This window comes from Myotis myotis, unplaced genomic scaffold (genome assembly GCF_014108235.1).
Source record: "Myotis myotis isolate mMyoMyo1 unplaced genomic scaffold, mMyoMyo1.p scaffold_m19_p_6, whole genome shotgun sequence".
NCBI lineage: Eukaryota > Metazoa > Chordata > Mammalia > Chiroptera > Vespertilionidae > Myotis > Myotis myotis.
The window spans coordinates 6,580,283-6,594,576 of record NW_023416368.1 but is presented as its reverse complement, the minus strand read 5'-3'; the positions used below and the strand labels follow the sequence as shown (position 1 = coordinate 6,594,576).

General features: G+C 49.5%; 1 protein-coding gene across 4 annotated transcripts in view; it reads left to right on the top strand.

Annotated features, from left to right (window-relative positions):
* The window catches only part of KCNIP1 (potassium voltage-gated channel interacting protein 1), a 250,470-nt gene that overhangs the window by 116,940 nt on the left and 119,236 nt on the right, over positions 1–14,294 (top strand). The window lies entirely within an intron of this gene.

The window sequence follows — 14,294 nt, the reverse complement described above, 5'->3', positions numbered from 1 at the left end:
CCTGACCAGGAATTGAATCGTTACCTCCTGGTTCATGGGTCGATGCTCAACTACTGAGCCACGCTGGCCGGGCTGACAGTTTATTTTTAAGTTCAGACTTTCACTACTTCCTGAACACCACAAGAACTTATACCAGCTGCATTTCATTCCTCCCTTCTTGCTCTTTGTGCCATTGTTGTTAAACCTTTGACTTCTACACATGTTATCAGCCCCACAAGGCACTGTTAATGTTGTAATTTTAAACAGCCAACGTTCTTGCCAAATACTCCCTTTGTAGTGCTCTTTATTCTTTCTTACAATTTTGTATTCTGGCTGGAATCCTTTTTCTTCAGTCTGAAGAACTTTCTTTATTTAGTATATCTTCTAGCGCCAGTCTGATGGCATTAAATTTTGCTGATTTTTAGCTTCCATTTATCTAAAAAGGTCTTTATTTTGTTTCAGTTTTACAGGGCTTTTTTTTTTTTTTGCTAGTGTGGCATTTTTTTTTTTTCCAATTTTAGCCTTTTCAGAATGTTTTTTTTAGAGTTCATTCATTTTTGTTGAAAGTCAAGTAACAGACTTATAGTGTTTCTTTGAAGATAATTTGCCTTCTTTTTCTCTGTGACTGCTTTCGAGGATTTCTCTTTGCCTTTGGGGTTCAGCAGTTTTATTGTGAAGTGTGTAGGTATGGTTTTGGGGCGTTCACAGGGCTTCTGAATCTGTGAGTTGGTCTCTTTCATCATCATGAAAACTCTTGACTATTACCTTTCCAAATATGCTTCTGTCCAGTTTCTCTCCTTGTTTCTGGGACTCCAATTATGAGTATGTTAGACCTTTGACAATGGCCTGCATGATACTGATACTCTGTTGTTTTTTCATTTATTTTTATTGATTTCAGAGAGGAAGGGAGAGGAAGAGAAAGATAGAAACGTCAGTGATGAGTGAGAATCATTGATCGGCTGCCTCTTGCATGCCCCCCCACAGGGGACCAAGCCCACAACTTGGGCATGTGCCGGAAATCGAACTGTGACCTCCTGGTTCATAGGTCAACACTCAACCATTGAGCAACATCAGCTGGGCCATATACTCTGTTGTGTGTGTGTGTGTGTGTGTGTTTTAACATTTTCTCTGTGTGTGTTTTTTTTCTCTGCTTTTATTTATTTATTTATTTTTCCTCTCTGCTTTTAGTTTTACTGTTACCTATTGTTCCGTCTTTAAATCCCTGGTCCTATCATCTATTATAGTTCTTTAAACCCATCCAGTAAGTTTGTCCTTTTTTTATTGACTCAGCGTAACAGTTGAAATATGACAGACTTGAGAAGCCTACCTATTTTCATCCATTTCCTTTATCATTTCCTCTATCCCCCCCCCCCCCCCCCGTAGCAATCAGAGTGAACATCCTGTCTCATGACTACAGTATCTGGATCTTCTGCGGATCCTTTTGTGTTGTTTGCTTCTTTTCTCTTCCTCTTCCTTCCTCTTCACACGCCTCGCCATTTTGACTGCGTGATGGACTTGTGTATTAAGAACCGGTGGGTTGTGGGGGAAGGTCCAGCTCATACAGTCTACCAGAGAGATCCCCAGAGTGAAAGGCTGATTCTCCCCGTCTGGTCAGGGATTGTGGTGGGGCCTTGATGGGTTGCAGATTTTAGCTGAGTTCACTACCTCTAGCTTGCCCCTGACCGCGAGTGTGGCCTTTCAAGGTCATTGAACGAGAGCCAGCTGGTCTCTGTCCCCTCATCCCGAAAAGGGGAACACTTTCGGGCATTTATGTCAGGCCCTTTCCTTCTAATGGAGCTATGTCTCCTAAGTCCCAGGAGATTCCAGGAAATTTATTCCGATCTTTCATCTAAGCTTCCATGCTCCTTGTGCTGCCTCAGCACTCAACAGTGTCCCCTGGGGGAAACTGGCCTATATTTATGGCTCCTCTAGTTTTCAGTCCGTCCTGCCAGCCCAAAGCTCTTGAGTTTCCCTTTCCCCAGTAGACAGCTCAGCCTGGGTCAAGGCCAAGCCTCAACCCATGTCTGGAATCCCAAATACCCTGAGGAAGGAAAGCCGCCAGCAGTCATCAGCGGACCTAGGAAGGGCTCTTTCCTTTCTGCCATTTTGGCCCCTTGCATCCTCATTTCTGCAGCTCTTCGATGTCTTCAAAATGTGTATTTTAGTGCTTTCTTTTCTTTATAACTATTGCAGTGGGGGAGTGGCCTGCCACGACCTACTACATCTTACCGGAAAGCGGTACGTTATCTTATTTGCAAGTGAACAAATTAAACATTATCTTTTATCTATATAGTATATTTAGATTTACCCTTGCGTTAATCACATATTTGCTCAGTATTCCTTTTTGAATCTCAGACCTTCTACTGGGTTAACCCTCTTTCTGACTAAGCTGTCTTCTAGAATTGCCTTTGGTCAGGATCTGTTGGTGATAAACTCTTCACTATTATTTGTCCTAAAATGTCTGTAGTTTGCTCTCATTCCTGAAATATCATTCCTCTGGGTACACATTTGCCGGCAGTCAATTATTGCCTATTGACACACTGAAAATATCATTCCCCTGCATTCTGGCTGCCATTGTTATTGTTGGGGAGACAGCTGTAAGCCTAATTGCTGCTAATTTGTAGATGATCTGACTTCTCTCTCTAACAGCTTTTAATATTTCTCTGTCCTCGATTGTGGTGGTACCTGCACCTTCGAGAATTGTGCTGCGTCTGTCTGAATAATCACAGGCAGTGGGCCTGCGTCAGACCATCTCCCTCTGTCCTCCATGCCCTTTCATCGTCTTTCCTTGTATAGCCTGCCTTCTGTGAACATTTTATTTCTATCGATCTAGTTGTTTATTCTGTCTTTAATTTATATCCAAGTTGTCCTTTAACCTATCCATATCCATTCTTGAGACTTTTTAAATTTTTAATTATATATTTTTCATTTCCATAGGTTTTATATAATGCTTTTTCAATTCTGCTAAGACATTGTTTAAAGGTTTTCTATTCTTTTTTTTTTTTCATTGATTCGAGAGAGGAGAGAGAGAGAGAGAGAGAAAGAGAGAGAGAGAGAGAGAGAAACCTCCATGTGAGAGACAAACATCAATTGGTTGCTTCTCATACATGCCCCAACTGAGGACTGAACCCACAGCCTGTGTATGTGCCCTGACCAGGAATCGAACCCGAGACCCTGCTGTGCACAGGACAGCACTCTAACCAACTGAGCCACACTGTAATAATAAAAATGCTAAGACATTTTTTTATAGTACCTTATTACTTGCTCATATTTTTAGCCTCTTTTATTACTTTAAACGTATAAACATTTCCATCTTCTATTCTGTGTCTAATGAAATTCTAACATCTGGGGGGATGAGAGGACATTGTGGGGATAAGGTCACATTTGTAATATCTTAATAAAGCAGTGGTTCTCAACCTGTGGGTCGCGACCCCTTTGGGGTCGAACGACCCTTTCACAGGGGTCGCCTAAGACCATCGGAAAACACATATATAATTACATGTTGTTTTTGTGATTAATCGCTATGCTTTAATTATATTCAATTTGTAACAATTAAATTGGGGGTCACCACAACATGAGGAACAGTATTAAAGGGTCGCGGCATTAGGAAGTTTGAGAACCACTGCAATAAAGGGAAAATAAAAAATAAAAATTAAAAAAAAGAAATTCTAACATCTGAAGCTTTGCTGATCTGACTTTGCTACTTATTTTTCCTGCTAGCTCTCTCTCTCTCTCATAGTGCCCAGTTTCCCTGTGTGCTTTCTATTTTTTGACAGTGAACATTCCTTGGGACTTTGTCTTTGAGAATTATTTGAGGACTGGGTTAAAGTTCCACTTCTCCAGAAAGGACTATATTTGCTTCTCCCAGTCACCTGGCCTTACTATCAATCCTAAGACCATTTTAAATTAAATTTTCTAATTGAGGTGTTTCAGACCACAGGCCCAAGTGAGGGCTAGCGTGTGGTTATGAATTCCAGGGGAAACTAGTCCTCTTCCCTCCTCTCTCCTCCCCCAAAGTCAGGACAGGCAGGTTTCCTGGGTTAATTCTTTTCTCATTCACCTTAATATTAAAGGTACAATTTCTCATTCTTCTTTATATTAAAGGCCTAGCCCTTTGAGGTTCAAGTTTTATGTGGGCATCTCTATACACTTGGTAGAGCCTAGTTTTTAGTTACTAGTTTCCAAGCAAGGTTTGTAGTCAACCTCCAAGGCTAGGAGTGGCCAGTGAGGGCATAACTAATTATTTTATGGCTCATTATTTAGAAAGCAGTAGACCTGCTTTCAAAGATACTAATTTTTAGTTGCCCCAGGACCAAGCCATCCTGTTCCTCTTCAGATGAGAGATTCTGATGCTGGACCTCCATCGTGGGGACTAGGGTTGGAAAAGCCGGGCAGAGCACTAGGGAGCTCTGAGGGACAGGGGTCCCTGCTTGGCTTCTGCACACCCACAGGTAAGCCCTTTGGTCTTGACTCCAAGTCCACCAGAGCCAGGGGCCCTGTCATCAGAAGCTGCATCCACTCTACTGGAAAGAAATGTCACCTGGGCTGAAAAGTATAGGCCGTGTGTCAGCTTTGGTTCATCTGCATTTTCATCCATAATTTCAAAGACTGAATTCCTGGCTTCTTTTTTAAAATAAAGAGGTTGTAGTCTCAACCTTTGGCCATGACAATTGTTTTTGGCTAAGAAAATCTGCTCTGATTTAAGGAACCAGCATTCATGCAACTAATTGGCAAAATCGGTCATCTGTCTCTTAGCCATACGAAGAGTATAATTAGGGAAGTCTGCGATAATGATAGCGGGCTTGCTGCTGAACACTTGATTTGACGCTGGCGTTTCTAAAAGTGTGTTCCTCAAAACGTTAGACCATGAAAAGGGCCTCTATGTTTAAGTGAGCTTAAGAAATGTTAGTTACTTGAACATTCTCTTGGAGCTTCCTAGCATCCATCAGAACATTAAAGGCTCTGAGAAGTCCTACAATTAAAAAATCTGTTTGATTTGATGCTTTCAAATCATATTTGAAAATATTTAACCACAAATATACAAGGAACTTGGCACAGTGGTAATTCATTTTTTTTTATAGAATTCACTTTTGTCACAGAAATGTATATGCCTTCAATGAATATTGAAAAGTAGGTTATAGAGCTATAAGTAACATTTACTCAACAAATATTGTTGAATGCCCACTATGTGGGCATACATTGGTGGATAAAACAGATATGGTTTCTGTTTTGTGATGCTTGCAGGAGCACTAGGCAGTCCTGGGAAGCATTAAGAAAGAAATATCAAGTGGTTAGAACCCATTGATCCTTATTAGACCATCGCCATGGAACAGGCCTATGAGCTTGGAGCTTCCTGAGCATTTGGCTATTACATCTGGCCTAGAGGCTGCAAAACTTACTGACAAAATGTGCCATTCAAGAGAACCATAAACACAAACATACTTGGTTCTGGAACAGAAAAAAGAGTTTATTGAGGAAAGGAAGTTCAGGAAAGATAGGTAAGCAAGTAAGTGGTTTATAAGACTTACAGAATCTCTGATGAACCTGAGGATTCAAAATAAGACCTGTAATAGTGTCTGATCCATAGTCTGAGTCAAGTAAATATTAGCCGGAATGATGCAGATGGTGATGGTGATGACGATGGTAATGATGGTGTTGGTGATGACGATGATTATGATGATAATGATAGTGATCGTGATGATGCTGCTAATTATGATTTGATGATGATAGTGATACAATGATGATGATGATGATGATGATGATGATAGTAGTAAACTTCAACTCCTTCCTTTCACTCCATACGAGCTTCAGTTGCTCACCAAAAACTGTGAGTCTACTTCTTAAGTAACCTTTGGAACAGGCCTTGATTCTTTCTCAGCTGCCCCCGTATCTCATTTTCCTGCCTCTAACTTCCATTCTTCCAGTCCATGCCCCACCCTACACCATTGTAATCTTCCTAAAGTTAAAGTCCGACCACAACTGTCCTTTGCCAAGCAGCCTCCAACGTTTCCCCAAGGCATGCTGGGTGGTTTAGCATGGATTTAAAGACTCTCCATGGCCTCCCTTGCCAGCCTTTTCTCTTTCCTTCTCACCATATATGCTCTGCTCAGCCACATTACCCCGGTCACACCATCCATGTTAACACTTGCATGCCTTGCTCATGTCCTCTCCTTACTTCTCATTTCTCCTTCTTGGCTTTTGGTAAAACACAAACTCATCCTTCAAGGTCAGCTCAACAGTCAGAGCCTCTCTGGGCTTCGGCTGATCTCCGCCCTGGAATGGATTGTAGTGTGCCTTTGCCTGGCCTCTGCAGTGCTTTCTGCATTTATCTGCATGGCCTTTCACCGCATCCAGGGTCAGGTCATTGTCTCTGTCCACCCTGAGAGGTACTCCTTGAGGGCACACACCACATCGGATTCCCAGGACGCTCCAGCTCCCTCACAGTGTAGAATACCAGAGACACTGGTAGTCACCTCAAAACTGCAGAGCAAATGTGCCCCCATCCGCTGACAACTCTGCAGCACCAGACCCCTGCTCCTCACAGGTTCTGTGCTGCCCACACTTTTCCTCCCGACAGTCCTGGGTCGCGACTTCACCAGGTTTGGTAGTCAGGAGAATCTGAGGCCAACCCTCATTCTCTTTCCACACAGTCTCACTAGTTCTCCCAGAGGGGTGTGTGTGTGTGTACATGTGTGTGTGTGTTTGTGTACGTGTGTGCATGTATGTGTAGGTGGTAGTGTGTGCCTGTTCCTGGTGCAGTCATGGATGGGCTGGAGGGAGAACCAGTCTTCTGCTTCATAGATCAAGGACAGTGCATTTTCCCAGCCTCCAGGAAATTATTAAAATTGGAACTATTTGTCATAGGAGGTCTCAGTGCAGCATCAGCCCTGGGAGGGGCCAGAATACATCTCTTGCCTCTGAGAGGAGTGAATCCATTCATTCTCACATTGATTTCCCTAATATTTATTGAGAGTCTGCTATATACAAGCCACCATGCTGGGGGGTAGGCAGACGGAGTTGAACAAAAAAGCGCAGAACCAAGTGCTTGTTTTCATGGGATTTATGATCTACTAGTGGAGGTGGAGGCAGACAACAGTCAAGGAAACAGACCAATGATAAGGGCTACAAAGGAAATAAACGGGATATGAGGGGAATAACGTGAGGGGCAGATAAAGAAATGTGACTTTTCAATAACAGGAAGGGGCCGGATATATAAACGTCTGGGGGAAGATGGAAGGCCACTCTAGGCCAGGTGGGGACAGGAGAAGGAAGGCAGCCGTGGTTGGGCCACAGTAAAGGAGGGGCTTAGTGGTTGAAGAGGCAGTTAAGAGGCGAGCAAGGGCCACGCTAGCACAGTGGGAGGGAGGGCTCTAGAAGGTTTCAAGCACGAATGACAAGTTCCCATGGACACTTTTCAAAGCTTAGGTATGGGGACGGAATTGTAGAGAGGTAGCATGGACCAGAGAGGCAGTCAGGAACTGACCATTCCAGGGCTGGTGCTGACGAGTTGCCAGGGCCAGCTCTCCCCACTCTTCTCCCCTCCCTTGGGAACCCAGCTGGCCCTGGAGGGCTCCCAGTGAATGACGTCATCCTCAGCTCTGGGCTGCAGGAGATGCAGGGAACTCCTCCCAAGGGTGTGCTGAGGACACACGCCCAGAATCAGTCTGCCAGCCAAGTGCCTGAGGATGCAAGAGCCTTAACCCAGGAGCACCTCCTCTGGCCCATGAGCACCTCCGACTGGGGGGAACACCAGGGGCACTTTCTGGATGATACTCACTGCAGCTCCAGGAGGGGTACCCATGTTTTGCAGGTGAACCCTAAAATCCCGAATAGGGAAGGATGCCTAGAAATCATATGGCCGCACTCATGTCTCAGAACTTGTGTGTGTCTCTGGTTCTCACGTATCTGCTAGTCATGTCCTTAAAGAGAACTGTGTCCCAGTCCTTTATAAACATCCATTCTCATAACCACTCCATGAAGTAGGAACTAGCATTGTTCCCATCTGACTGGTAAGGAAAACTGAGGCCCAGAGAGGCTAAGTGAGTTGCCTGAGGTAGCGCTGAGCCAGGATTTAAATCCAGGCAGTCTGGCCCAGAGCACATTCTCTTTAAGTCTGCACGATGTCACCTCCCCTCTATCGTCCACGGGCTAGAACAATAGGAAGGTCTCCCCCACCCAACCCCAGCAGAGGAACACCTGTCTTGTATAGCACCTGGCGGTGTTGCCAAAATGATCGTCTTGGGGACTGTGACAGTAAGGACACCTCAGAGGAAGGCTATCTGGGCTTGAGGGCAGGTCATTCCCAGTGACAGTTCCTTACAAGGAAGGAGAGGGCCTCAGGCAGACCCCGGAATGAGCAGATTGATGTAGGACTGTCTTGTGTAACACTCTGTCTCCAGGCCTAGCACGGCACCTGGGCAGAGGAAGTGCTCAGAACACTTGCTGAGTGAGGGGACAGAGCGATGAGTCAGCAAATAGGGCTCACCCTTCCCATGAGAAAGTCTGTGAGGAGACGTGGACCACTGGCCCAGTGCCTGGTGCAGTGCAGGCGGGCAGTCTTATGGCTCTTGCCCTGACACTCCCGGGTCTGGACCAGTGCGACAGTGTCAAGCACTTGCAAGAGTATATTCTAAAGGGAGTTCACTGACCCTTCAGAAGCCTGTGGGAATGTGGCCCTGTGTGTCCCAATCTTCTCCTCCTCCTCCTCCTCCTCCTCCTCCTCCTCCTCCTCCTCCTCCTCCTCCTCTTCCTCTTTCTTCTTCAATGTTTTTTGTTTCTTTCTTTTGTAAGTCTTCCACTTTTTCATGAGAACTTGGGTGCACAGATGCCATGCAAACTTAGCTGATTCTTTTAAAAACTGTGCGTCCCAAAGAAAATATACCTAGGTGCTGTCTAGATCAAGCCCCCGGGGCCACTGGTTTGAGACCCCACACACACATACCCCCAGTCTAGAATGGGCAGGAGCTGGGCCAGAATGGGCTCTGCACTGGGGATCTAAGAAGGATGAGAGGGTCCCGGACGCCTCAGAGAGGAACTTACACATTGATGGCAGCTTATCCAGGTTCAGTGTATGATCAGTGTTCATTTTCCAGCTGTCATCTCAGGATTTCAGTTAAGTCGACTGTTGCAGCCAAGCTCAGCCCTTCTGTAGAGGGATTAACGGACTCTCTGTGTGCAAGGCCAGGATGGTAGCGAGAGGGCCAGAGGAACGGTGGACGCCAGCGGAATGAGAGGATGCATCTCACAGAGCTGCGTGCGTCTGAGAGGCCAGGGTCAGGGCTGATGCCCAGCTTCCCTTCCCCGGTGGGATGCGGCACCCAGACTCGAGAATGTGAGTTGCATTTTCTTAAGCAAGAGAGAACATTTCCTTGCGGGCACGCTTCCCAGCTGGGACTCTTTTCCTGTTCCATGGAATCCCTTCTGGGGCAGCAGAGCTTGGCTGGCTCGGTGTGCTGCTGCTTTTCCTGTGTTTGCCATACGCTCTTCCCCCCACTCTCTTCTCTTTCTTGTCCCCCACCCGCTTCCTCTGTGAGGAGGGGGGAGGGTGCGCTCCTGGCTCCGTGTGGGGCGGACGTGGAACCCAGGCGTGTTGCCGACACCCAGCACCCAGCGTTTGCACCAGGTACTTAATGAAGCCAGGGATGCCCAGGGGATTTGAGAAGCCGGCTGGCGGGACGGCTCTATCTCCACATCGCATTTTGACAAGCGCTGTAATTATCCCTCTCGCTGAGGCGAAAGCAGATCACTTTCCTCATCAGCATCTTCTTAGAACAAGAGCACTCAGGTCCTCGCGGCTCCGCCAGTAAACCCCCCCTGCCCGCCTCGGTTCCCCGGTTAGGCCGAGACTGAGCTCAGCCATTGCTCGGGGTAGGCAGCCATCGTCATCAACAGTGGCCGGTGCTGACCCCGGGGCCTGCTCCAGGCACCAGGGAGACCGCTCCCAAGAGGAGCTTCCGGGGGCAGCAGGGCTGAGGTGGAAACCGCGGCCTCCAAACGCACAGGAGGTGGCTTCTCCAGGAGCCGGCATGTGTGGAGCACCTACTGCGTGCCTGTCTGGTGTCTAACCTTCCCAACAACCCTGCCAGGTCGGCGTTATCATCCCATATTATAGGTGGGGAAACTGAGGCTCTGGGAGGGAGCACTTATACAGTCTGCTGCAGTGGCCTCAGGTCTCTAATCAAGGGCCAGCTGACCCACAGCTTCTCCTACTTTATGGCGTTGTGTCCCACGGATGCCACCCACTGCCCCTGCCCCCGCCCCATCCAGGCTCTGCCCGAAAGGGTCCTTGGGCAGGTGCTGGAAGTCCTGGCCAGTCAGGAGCAAGTGCCGCCCCCGAGGCACGCTGCATGTGGTTCTCTAGTGCGGCTGTGCTCACCTGTCATCCGGGCTCTCAGAATTGTCACCGCATGAACTCAGTGGCACCTTTGAGGGTCTTGAGGAAACTGGGACGGCCTTAGGAGTCCTCAGGAGTCACGTGAGATGGTTCCATAACCCGGGGCCACCGGAACAAAAGGCAGGGAACTACGTTGCTGAGGAAATGCTAATGGAATGGAAACACTCCCCTCTCCCAGCCTGGCCTCCAGGTACCCTGTGACCTGTACTCCGGCCCCCGCACAGGGCAAGGCTGGGCTGGTGTGGACCCGCCTGCTAGGAGCCTTGGACCCACTCCAACAACGACAGTAGCACCAATTTGGCTCTTTATTGGGCGCCAAATGCATACTGCACACAGCACGGAACGTCGGTGCGCATCCTTCGCAGGCGCTGCTATTGGATGGATGAGCAAAGGGAGGCTCATCACACCACCTCCCCCAGGTCACACGGCAAATGAGGGTGCAGCTCAGGCAGCCTGGCGGCTCGTCTGAACCACCGGCTCTGAACCTCCCTCCACACCGATGCATCCAGTGGGCCCCACACTCGGGGCTCCTTGGAGGAGCTGCAGGAAACAGTTCGGGGTGAGGTGGGAAGAACGCCTCTGAGCTGCAGGCTGGGGATTCCTGGAGTCCTGCGTGCGAGCCATCTGTCACCAGGCTCGGGCGCCACTGCCAGCTGGTGCCTTCTGAGCACGTGCAGGGGCTGTGGACACCTCCCTTCCTCTTGCTGCTCAGGGAACTGCTCCCCGTGGATGGAGCCTCCTCCTCAGGCCGGGGGGGTGGGGGGCTGTGTCAGCAGGGAAGAGGGAGAGAGGGACAGGAGGGAGGGGCGGGTGTGTGACAGATGGGCCCGGAAGCGGCCGCAGCCAGCTGCCCAGCTCTGACGATGTGAAGCGTCTCTTCCAATTGTCTCCATTCAGCCCCATCTGCGTGGCTCATTTTGTGAGGGACGCCCCGGGTGTTTGTTCCAGAACCCGAGCTGTGATTAGGAAAGGCAGGGGCACGTGGAGGACCCCAGCCCTCACTGCAGCAGCGTGTTTCTCAACCCTCGTCTTGCAGTCGGCTCCAGCTGCCAATGGGGAATTCTTGCCAATCAGCAGCCTGGATTCCAATTGCTGAGGCTCCTGGTAAAATGACCCGGTCTTGTCTCAGGAGTTGGACACACCCAGGTATATTCCAGCCTTTCCATAAACCAGCTGTGTGACCTTGAGCGCGTCCCTCCGCCTCCCCTGAGAGGCAGCTGAGCATAGGAGTGCAGTGCACTGAATCCAAGCAAGCCTGCCAGGGCTCCGAGCCCAGCTCTGGGAGCGTCCCCTGGCTCGCTGTGACACCTCGGCCAAGTGACTCAACACCCTGGGCCGCTCTCCTGAGCTGTGGAATAGCGTTCCACCAGCACCCTCCTCAGGGGCTGTCACAGGAGGGAGCATGTTCATGCATTGAAAGACTTGGCACCAAGTAGGTGTCTGAACACATCAACCCCTCTTAGGGCACGGCAAGTACTTTCTGGAATGAAAACGGATAAACTTCAGTCAGCGGTTTTCTCTCCCGAAGATGTGTCCGCTGTAAAGCCATCCCAACGAGGTGTGGCCTGAGGAATGAGGACAGGCAGGCGGTGCTGCTACTTCGTGCCTTCTTTCCCTCACCCCCTCCTGTCCTGTCTGCCCCACGCCTTCTCCATGCGGGTCATGCTATAAGTATTTACTGAGGCCCCTGTCGTGTGCCAAGCTTTGTGCTTGGGGTTAGGCACCCGGCAGTGAATGATGTGGGTCCTGTCCCCTCGGGGACAAGCAATTACAGATTGTGAGACGTGCTGTGGGGTCAGGGAGGACCCTTCTGGGAATGTAGTCTTTGAGCCATAGGGTCAGGCAGAGGGAGCAGCTTGTGCAAAGGCCCTGGGGTGGGAACATGTTTGAGAAACAGGAAGGAGGTCACGGTGGCTGGACTAGAGTGAGGGAGAAAACATGGGTAGAAATAAAGTTGGAGAAGTAGCCAGGGGCCAAATTCAGGGGTGGGAGAAATGGGTTGCAGTCGCAGTGGGAAATGTGGGCTTAATCTGAGTTTTCTAGCATGAAGCTGTTATGCAGGTTAAGTGAGAGGACACAGTAAGGTACTTGGAAAAGCATCTGGCAAAACCGTTAGCCTTTCTTATGACTACTCCCGGTCTCTCCACATTCAGTCCTGACGCTGTCTCTTGGCTACTAGCAGGTTATAGACACTCTGGTTTGGGGGAGAGCACTGCACTTAGAGATATGTGGCCTGCGTTCTGCCCTCCCTGGCTGTATGGCTTAGCCAAACCCTCTCCCTTCCCTGGGTTTGTATAAAGTGGCTGTATCGCCGCATCCCAGGTGGCTGTGATGATGAACTTCAAAGCGCCATGCTCAGAGGTGCTCGTTATATAAGCTGCTCCTGGCATCTAAGATCAGAAAGTTCAAGCTGCATCGCTGGACAGGTGAGACCCCGCGCTCTCCTGCAGGAAAAGGGCAGAGCGGGGTGAGCATGGACAGGCATCTCCACTCGGATCTCGGGAGATGTCTCAGGGCGACCCTGTCGGTGCTGTCAGGGTAGCTGCCATCCCAGCAAGCTGTGCGGGCCCCGGGACCAGCTGGGAGCGACCCGGGTGCTGTCATCCAAGCCACCTGTGCATTTCCCCGGAAGAGACAGCTGAGTGCTGACTCAGGGAACTGAAGCGCTGATGGTCCCCAAGTCCATCATTATGTGTTAATGAGCTGGAAAAGCACAAACAGAAGTCCTCTAGGGCATCGGCAGTGCCACACCAGCCTAATAAGACCAAGCGCTTATAAATCCGGGAGGCGTTTAAAACCCAGAAATTGTAGGTCCGAATTCAGAGCTGCGTCTTGTTAGCCCCTAGAGGCCGAGTGGCCTTCAACAGGTCTCGGCTCCTCCCAGGGCCTCAGCTTCTCCATCTGTAAAATGTGAGGGTTGGAAAGCGACAGTGATCCCGATGAGCTCTTCCTCGCCAGACAGGCTTTGATTCTGAGCGTTTCTTGGTGCGCGTCTACCCGGCTGCGTGGTGTCTTTATTTGGCCCCTGGTCCGATCTCTCGGGGATCCTCTTCCTGGTCCCCGCTTACTCATCGCTCCTCAAGGCAGCATCCACCGTCATTCTAGATGGGATTACTTCCTCTCTCACCACCTGAGCTCCTTTTACAGACTTGTCAGAGGTAGAGAGAAATGCAATATTTTCAAAATTCAGCTACAGTCCCAAAGCATTGTTTATATCACTCGTAGTTAAGCTATCACAATAAACCCCCAGTTACTTGCGTATCTGTCAGATTACCTACCAGCGGGGCCTCCTCCTCAGTCCTTCCCCTAGCTCTCTCTGCCTCACCCCGTGTCCCTGGTCCCCAATGCTTTCTCTCAGTATTTCACTCTGTGTTCCTGCCTCTCCACCTCCTCCCTCTCACCTCTCTCCCTTCCTCTCCGCCCCTCTCCCTGCTTCTCCCTTTCTGCATGCCTCTCTCTAACGGTCCATCCTTCTCACCAGAGGAGGTCCCCTCTGGGACCCAGTGGCCAGGCCAGGCCCCAACCCTCCATATAAGATGGACATCCCTGCGGTGCCGTGGGCCGAGCCCAGCCTGCTGGCTGGAGTGTGGCCTCTGCAGTGGGTTTGTCCCCGCTCCCAAAGGCCATCTGTAATGAATGTGGGCAGTGGTTAAGGAGCCGGAGAGGTGTGTATGCTCCTCAAGGGCTGCGATGAAACACCCGTAACATTTAGTGCGGTGCACTGGCCTTTAAATGTCAATTAACAAGTCCCGTTCTGCTTGGCTGGCCCCTCAATCCTCAGATGCACGCTGCCCTCCTGCCTGCCTGGCCAACCCCACGGGGGCTATTAGCATGTGCGTGACAAGGCAGCCACAATAGGGATGGGCAGGGTCTGAATGGGCAGAGGTGGCTTCGAGGGCATTCCAGGCAGTGAAGACAGCAG